The sequence below is a fragment of the Nannospalax galili genome, unplaced genomic scaffold (assembly GCF_000622305.1).
Source record: "Nannospalax galili isolate Female #2095 unplaced genomic scaffold, S.galili_v1.0 scaffold1181, whole genome shotgun sequence".
NCBI classification, from domain to species: Eukaryota; Metazoa; Chordata; class Mammalia; order Rodentia; family Spalacidae; genus Nannospalax; species Nannospalax galili.
The window spans coordinates 538,181-546,711 of record NW_008345687.1 but is presented as its reverse complement, the minus strand read 5'-3'; positions in this window follow the sequence as shown (position 1 = coordinate 546,711).

Sequence of the window (8,531 nt, the reverse complement as noted above, 5' to 3'; positions counted from 1 at the left end):
ATATGAATTTGGACTCATGTGTACAGCTTTGGTATTGATTACAAAGTATTTATTTTGGGTGAAATTGCTCAGTGGTTAAGAGCACTGGCTGCTCTTTCAGAGGACATGGGTTTGATTCCCAGAACCCACATGGTGGCTACAGCAGACATTCCAGTTCCAGGGGATCTGATACCCTCTTCTGGCCTCTACAGGCATTGTACTCAAGTGGTAGGCTCAACATATATGCAGGCAAAACACTCACTACATAAAATAAAAATTAAAAAAAAAGTATTTACTTTGGTTAAACATTCCCACTGATAATTGGATGCATTTAAATGTTTGTATATTTCAAGGTGATTCAGTTGAGAGAAAAATTTCAAATAGAGTTATTTAAATTCTAAAAACCAAGCCAACTTCTTTTATTTTTTTGATTGTTGGTACGATTTCCTTTAACACATAATACTGACCCTACATGTTCTTAGACACACATACAAACGTACATGTAATATTCTCTTCTTGATTTTGGTAAAAAGAAACACTTTTAGTAGAAATTGAAGTAAGATAAGGCATTCTTTTGGTGAAAAGTCATTAGAAAACTTTCCAGTGCTTCTGAAAACAGATTTGCATTTTGACAGCCTTCAAAAATTAAAAATGCCTGGAAAAATCAAATTACTCTGTGACTGCACTTTCTTACTCTTAGATTGGAAGTATTGAATATGATGTTGGACAATAAAACCTAAGTTTCATGAGTACAGGATATTATGATGTACTGTGTTCATGTGAGTTAGGGAAATGCTTGGCACATAGAAGCCTCTCAACAAATATTTATACAAAAAATTAATTTTCTCCTATGTCCAGGCTGACCACATTTGATGGTGATAACTTTGTGCTGGTGAAAAGGCAAAGTTGAGAAACAGCCTCCTTGGATAGCTGATCAGACTCCCACAGCAACAACAAGACCTGGCCACACTGCACACAGCATAAAGCTCTGGGAGTTTTGGGGGCACATGGAGACAAAGTGCTGATCTTAGCTTATCTCACATAGAAATTTATTCCTTTAACACTTTTACTTTTATTAAGCTCATGTTATACTTATGACACCAAAAAGCAGAGGTAGGAAGTGTTCTTCGTTTTATAGAGGAGAAATAAAAATACAGAGAAACAGCGATCACTGTCCCATCTCTAGCAAGACCAGAGACTGAATTTGAACCCAAACAATTTGGTTCCACACCTGCACTTGTTATTCACCATGTATGTGCCTCTCCAGATTGAAGGATGTGAGCTTGGAAAAGTGTTAACTCGAATATCAAAAGAGAAAAGGAGACATGTGGGCCCTATCTTAAAGGGTACCTGTCAAGGACAGGCGTTTTCTTTTTCTTGAGACAGGGTCTCCCTTAACTGCAGCTACCTTGGAACTTGCTATGTAGATCAGACTGGTCTTGAACTCAAAGAAATCCATCTGCCTCTGCTTCCCAAGTGCTGGGATTGGAGATGTGTACCACCAGGTTCATCTACATTAGATCTTTATAGAAGTTTTATTATATAGTTTTCAAAAGATGAGAGAACAAAAATCCTAAAATTTATCTAAGCAATTGTTTTATTAAAAAACACAGGTGATGATGTTGGTGAAAGGTACCCTTATTATAAATTGCAGGTGGGAATGTAAATTGGTCCAGCCACTGTGGAAATCAGTATTGAGGTTTCTCAAAAAGCTGACAATAGAAATTCCATGTCATCCTGCTCTGATACTCTGTGTGTATACAGAAAAGAATCCAAGTCAACATACCACAGAGGTGCTTGCACATTCATGCTTTCCACAGCACTGTTTATAGCAGCCAAGCTATGGCGTCAGCCTAGGTGTCTGTCAACAGAGGACTGGATTAGAAAACAACCTTTATTCATAAACAGATTGAAATTATGCCATTTGCTGGAAAATGGTCACAACTGGAAACTATCAGATGAAACAAAATGTCAGACACTGAAAGACAAATATTGCGTTCTTGGTAATCATTTGTGGATTTTAGAATTCTTTATAGATACATAAGCAATTTATCATTTATTCATGTATATATATATATATGATATGATATTAACACAGACCAAGACTAGGGGGGGAACGAGATTAGTCAGAGGGTGCTCAGGAGGCCGAGGGAGGACTTAGGAACAGAGTGGGAGTTGGAGGAATATGGTCACAGTATATAATTCACTTGAAAGAAATTGTTTTTATGAAATCTAACATTATATGCAATTAATTTATACCTACATTGGGAAAACCTATAAAAGTAATGACTAAGCATGTTTAGAATATTAAAACACTTCAGAAAGGAAAAAGTAAAAATTAAAAACTTCTCCCTGCTTACCATAGCTCTCAACCTTATACTGCTCTAAAATGACTTCTTTATTTTTTGAATTAAATGCTATCAAGTTGTAAGCTAAGCGCACTTTATAAAAATGAATCTTGGCTGGGCGTGGTGGTGCACACTTTTAATCCCAGCACTTGGGAGGCAGAGGCAGACAGATCTCTGTGAGTTCAAGGCCTGCCAGGTCTGCATAACAAGTATCAGGGCACCTGGGGTTACAGAGAGACCCTGTCTCAAAAAATAAAAGAATAAAATAATCTTAAAATTTATTCAGAAATAATTACTTTAAATAGTGTAAATTTTCATGAATAATTCCCAACATTACTCAAGCAAACAATTAAAGAAAATTTTGTGTTATATATATATATATCTCACATATTAGCTAATTAGGGCTTTAAATGATTTTTGAGACAGAGGCTCCTTACATAGCATAGGCCAGCCTTGAACTTTTGATCCTCTTTCCTCCAGCTTTTAAGTGCTGGGATTACAACATGTGTCATCAGGCCCACCCTAGCTATTATTCCATGACTTATGTCACAGCTGTCTTCCGCTCTTTGAGTTTACAGAGTGGGCTGCCACTGTATGTGTGTATATACATATTTGTGTGCAAACATGTTGCAAATTCCAAAAATTTTCTTAGCCTATTAATAATATATATACATATATTTAAAATTTTATTGATTATTGGAGAATTTCAAACAATGTATTTTGAACATATTTGGACCCCTTCCTCATCTCCTCTTAGATCCACCCCACCTCTGCACCCTCTTCACTTCATGTCAACTATTTTAAAAAATTTGAGAGATACTCTGAAAATGTTTCTTAAATGTGAAGCTGATTGGTATTTATTAGCAGAACACAGGAGTCCATTTTCCCAAACCCTAATTATCAGTGAACTTAAGGTACATAACAGCATATTTTATTTGTTTTATTCTTTTACAAATTATTTTATTTGTATGGGTATTATGCCTGCATGTATATAAGTGCACCTGTGTCATGCAGTACCCATGGAGAACAGAAGAGGGCGTTGGATCCCCTGGAACCGGAATTAGCCACCTTGTGGATGCTGGGATTTGAACTGGAATCTTCTGCAAAGCAGCCAGAGTAGCACATTTTAATTATTTAATTGTAAATAAATTTGTGTCTCTTAAAAGTTTACTACATATTTTCCACAAACTCTGTCTGTTGTTGGATTCTAAGTTGTTTGATTCATTTGAGCATTCAATCGTCTTTTTTTTTTTTTTCTCGACGTTTTCATTTTTCAATACCTTCTTAGTTGTAACTTTGACCTACATCAAGGAACCTGGTTAAGCTCATCTATCGAATGGGGTGAGGACATTCCTGACTCCTTCCAGAAAACCTTTCTGGAACGATTAGGAGAGAGGACTCTGTCAGGAGCATGAACAGACAGGACACACCTAAGAAAAAAGGATAGTAAAGAGGTGCTAAACTGCAGTATATGCATTATTACTCCTAAATTAAGCTATAGTTCTTTAATCTTTAGGCTTGGCTACCAATTTTAAAGATTTTTTGTTTTTAATTAACGGTGTGTATGCATGTGTGTCTGTGTGTGGGTGTGTGCACATGAGTGCAGGTGCTCATGGAGGGCAGAGGTGTTGGATCTTCCGGAGATATGGCTCTTACTTGAGCCACCTGACTTGAATGCTGAGAACTAAACTCGTTTTCTCTGGAAGAGAAACATGTACTCTTAACTGCTAAGCGAGCTCTCCAGCCCTGGCTACCACTTTTAATTATATTTTTGCTTGTATGGCTTGTAGGTTTACCTTGTAATACCTTTTAAAATCTATAGTATTATTTTTAATCTCAGTCATTACTTGAAAAAATTTTTCTTGTTCTTTTTTTTCTAGTTCCTTAGTTTTATATTTATTTTTAACTTAAATTTTGGGAGACCAGAACCACATAAGAATTTTTTAAAAAGATTTTAAGGTTGAGACATGAACAAAAATATTTCACATTGTACTGATAAAATAAAAATAAATATTCCTTCTTTTACATAAAAATTTAGCTCTGAAAAAGTAGCCAAAGAAACTCAATCATTTCTACTCTTTCATTTTTTAACACTTTAAGTATTTCCATATTGTTCTTTATTAAAAAATTGTAAACATTTACAGAATGCCTTAATTTGCATATTTGTCTTTAATCAATTCTTTTTAGCTTAACATGCTTCAGCATTTTAATTTTAAATTGCTTTGATTTTTAATTTATTATTGTTTCTTCTTTTCATGTGTTTGTGCATGTGGTATATGCGTGTGTTCACAGGTGTATAGGAGTGCGTATGTGTGTGGGTGTGTGTGAATGTGTTAATGTGCATGTGGAGGCTAGACATCCATCTGGAATTACAACTCTAGGCCTCTTGCTTGCTCAGCAAGTGCTTTAACCAAAGAGTCATCTCCCTAGCCCTTAAAATGCTTTTAGAAATTCCATGGAAATCCAAACTTAATGTTTTCTTAATGTGTGGGGTTAATATTATTTAACAATGGGAGATTTTTTGATAAATGTATCCATAAGAATCCTTTAGCAAAAATAATTCTGTTATTCAATATACATTCAGTTTTTAAAATGAGTGACAAATTCTTGGTACTTGATCATGAAATTCTGGGAGTTTCAATTGGGACTTCAACTGGGATCCAAGCAGATTTGATACCAGAAATGGTAAATTTTGAAATGTTTTTTTTTCATATATCATAAATCTTTCCATAACACTAACCTCTCCTTTCCAAATTTTGTCTTGTTTTATTTTAATGCTATACTATGACTGAGCAGATAATTCTTCATAGTGGGTAGAGATTTTATTGCTTCTATTTATGATAAAAGTTGACACTAGTTTCTTAACTATAGGAAATCAAATTTTCCTTTGAATCTCTTGGCTTGTTACCAGTTACTCTAAATATATAATTTAGAGCAAATTATTGGACTGATTGGCTCCAAATATCCTAGCTCTAAAATTCTGTGTCAATATTTACTTTCTGAATATTTCTACATATCACGATGAGGTTTTACTTGATTTCAAATAATTTTTGCGTACATTTTCCTCTCCAGCATTTTAGCTATAATTTGAAATTTTGACTTACAAATTATAAAGTTTATAAAGAATTTGTTTGAAATATGAAGCAAAATTTTCTTTAAAAATATCCAGTTAGCATTTACATTTCGGTTAATGTGAAGAAAAGAGATATGTTTTATAACCAATTTATAAAAGTATATTATTATTTTAGAATTGTGAAATCTTTTTTATGTGTATGAGTGTATTACCTGCATGTGTATAAGTGCACCCGTGTCATGGAATGCCCTCAGAGTCCGAAGAGGGCATTGGACTGCCCTGGAACTACACAATCTTAGAGATATACCCAGCAAGTGCTTTAAACCAAAAAACCACCTTAATCAGTTTCTTAATTTTTTTTCACATCAAAACACTAACAGCATGCACATTAAAAAAATTTTATTTATTATTTTTATTTTATGTGCATGAGTGTTATGCCTACATGTATGAAAGTGCACCCATGTCGTGCAGTGCCTGCGGAGGACAGAAAAGGTTGTTGGATCCCCTGGAACTGGAGTTAGGATAGTTGTTAGCTGCCATATGGGTTCTGGGAATTGAACCTGGTACTTCTGTAAGAACAGTTAGTGTTCTTAACTGCTGAGCCATCTCTCCAGCCCCACCATGCACGTTTTTAAAACACCAAATCTATGGAGCATCAAAAAATAAAATAATGTTATTCACATACAGGCTAAAGTTAAAATTTCCTTGTACTGTACTATAAGGATGATTTACTGAGTTTCCAGTAGATGCTAAGTAACATTTAATTTAAAAATGATATTAAGGTTATTAAATTTGTGTATTGTTATGGAAGTGAATTCTTTTGTGTAATATACTTTATTGAATTAATGACCTCTCTCATTTTAAAACATCTTTTAAATATCATTTGTGCATGTGTGTGTGTGTGTGTGTGTGTGTGTGTGTGTGTATGTGTGTATGTGGTCCACACACATGAATGTGCACGTGTGTGTGCCCTTATACTGGCAAGTGGAGGCCAGAAGAGAACCTTAGGTGTCTTTCTATATCAGTCTCTGGCTCTTTGAGACAAAATCTCTCAGTGAGCCAGAAGCTTACTATTTCAGCTCAACTGGCTGACCAGCAAGATCCAGGATATGCCTGTCTCCCACATTCAAGGCTGGTACTACAGGCAGTTGCTGCAATGCCTGGCTTTTTTATGTGGGTGCTGGGAATTGGAGCTCAGGCCCTCTTGCTTTGCAAAGCAAGTGCTGTTGCCACCGAGCTCTCTCCCCAGCCAACCTCCATAAAAAAAATCATATTTTAATGTGACACTGATTGTTATTCATTCATTTATTCCATAAAGATTTACTTGACCAATGACCACTAAATGCAGACTATAGGCCTTGGGGATGTTGATAGGGAAAAAAAAGATTTTTCAGCTTGTAGAAAAGGAAGATATGAATGCTTAAAATTCTAGTGGAGTTGAGTGCAAGACAAAAGTACTCATGGGCCAAAGGAACTAAATGGTTGTAGAAATCAACCTTACAAAGAACAGTAAATACTATATCCAGACAACGGGGAGGAAAAGCTTGAGAGCAGATGTAATGTTGCCTCTATGAGACATCCCTGTGGATTCTGTACTGCAGAAACTCACTAACAAATGTGTGCAGAAAAAGGGATCCAAAGAAACAGTGCAATTATCAAGTGCAAATTATTGCACTATTTTAAATATGCTTTTTACAAGTTGGGACATTACTTCACATATCCTTTCCTAGTTAAAAATTTCTACTTCTAATTGGAGAAATAATTTTTTCTCCTAATAGACTTTTATTGTTCTTGATTCAAGTTGTTTAAAGGAGAGATTGTCAGCAAAGAATACAGGTGGCTATTTAAACTTTAGTGTCTCAGATGTCAGAAATTAAAAACAAAGAAATAAATGTCAAAAAATGAGAGTTAATGGAGTCAAAAGGAAACCACCAAGCCCAGTCAACTTACATATTAAAAGACAAAGTTCTAAAGTCTGAGTATACACAGCCCAGCCATTTTTAATGTTTTAATTTGTTCTGAAGCAAAATAAATTTTATAATGTCTAAGGCTCCCTGCTAATTTTTTAACACTGGAGAAAACTAGAGTATTTGCAAAGATAGATCTGACCTGATGACTTCCCTTCACTAGTTGCTCTAGTGTTTTTTTTTTTTAATTGTGCTCCCTCAGTCAAAAACTGACACAACTGTTGAAATATACTCACTCATACACAAGTCAGCCACACTCCGATAATGTGTCTGTCATCATGTTAAAACAGTCATTTGCTGACATATTTTATGGCCGTGAACGGGTTTCTGAAACTAGCAAAAAGGATTGGCCTTTAAAAAATAAGCAAGAGCTGCATTTCTTTCTAGTGAAACGACATATAATTTGAAATAATAGAGTGTCAATAGTGACCATAAGAAATTGCTAGAAAGTAGACATTTCCAAGTCCACTTTTATCCAGGAAAAGTAGTCTTTTATAAGCCAGAAAACACTTTATTGAATTAAAAGCATCTTTGTCAGATTCTGAAAATGTTTATTGCACAAGGTTTAGAGTTTCTGAACTTCTCTAAATATGTGGAATAGCAATTTTACAAAGAATAAATGTTAATGCTATGCAGAATATCACTCTATTCCCAATACCTCCTCATTTATATTAGACCATGTCCAAATTGGCTTTTGCATTTAATGACCTCTATCAGAAAGTGCAAGAAAAGTCAGAGAAAATTTATAGATAGAAACATAAACATCCAAACAGACTAGCTTGTGCAGTGGTGTGGTTTATTCCAAAAGCCTTTAAAATATGTCAGAGATAAACTCCAATTATTTAATAGGTAGGAACGGCTTTTGAAAATGATAGCATTGATGAGTACAGTATAAAAATTAAAAGGTTAAGCATGAATATATAATAATTTGCCATTGAAATTGGAGAAATAAATGTTTTAGTAGATTCCTAAATAGTTATGTTTATAAAAATTTAGTAACTTTGTTTAGAGTGAAACATTATTCTTAAAAGCACTTGTTAGTCCCCATCTTGTAATAAAATTTACATAAAGAATAAGTTATATTCAGTTCATAATGCTATTCTATATTGATTAGTCAGGATATCCCTATATTGTTCAAGTATCTTACTGTTGAAATGTAAAAAT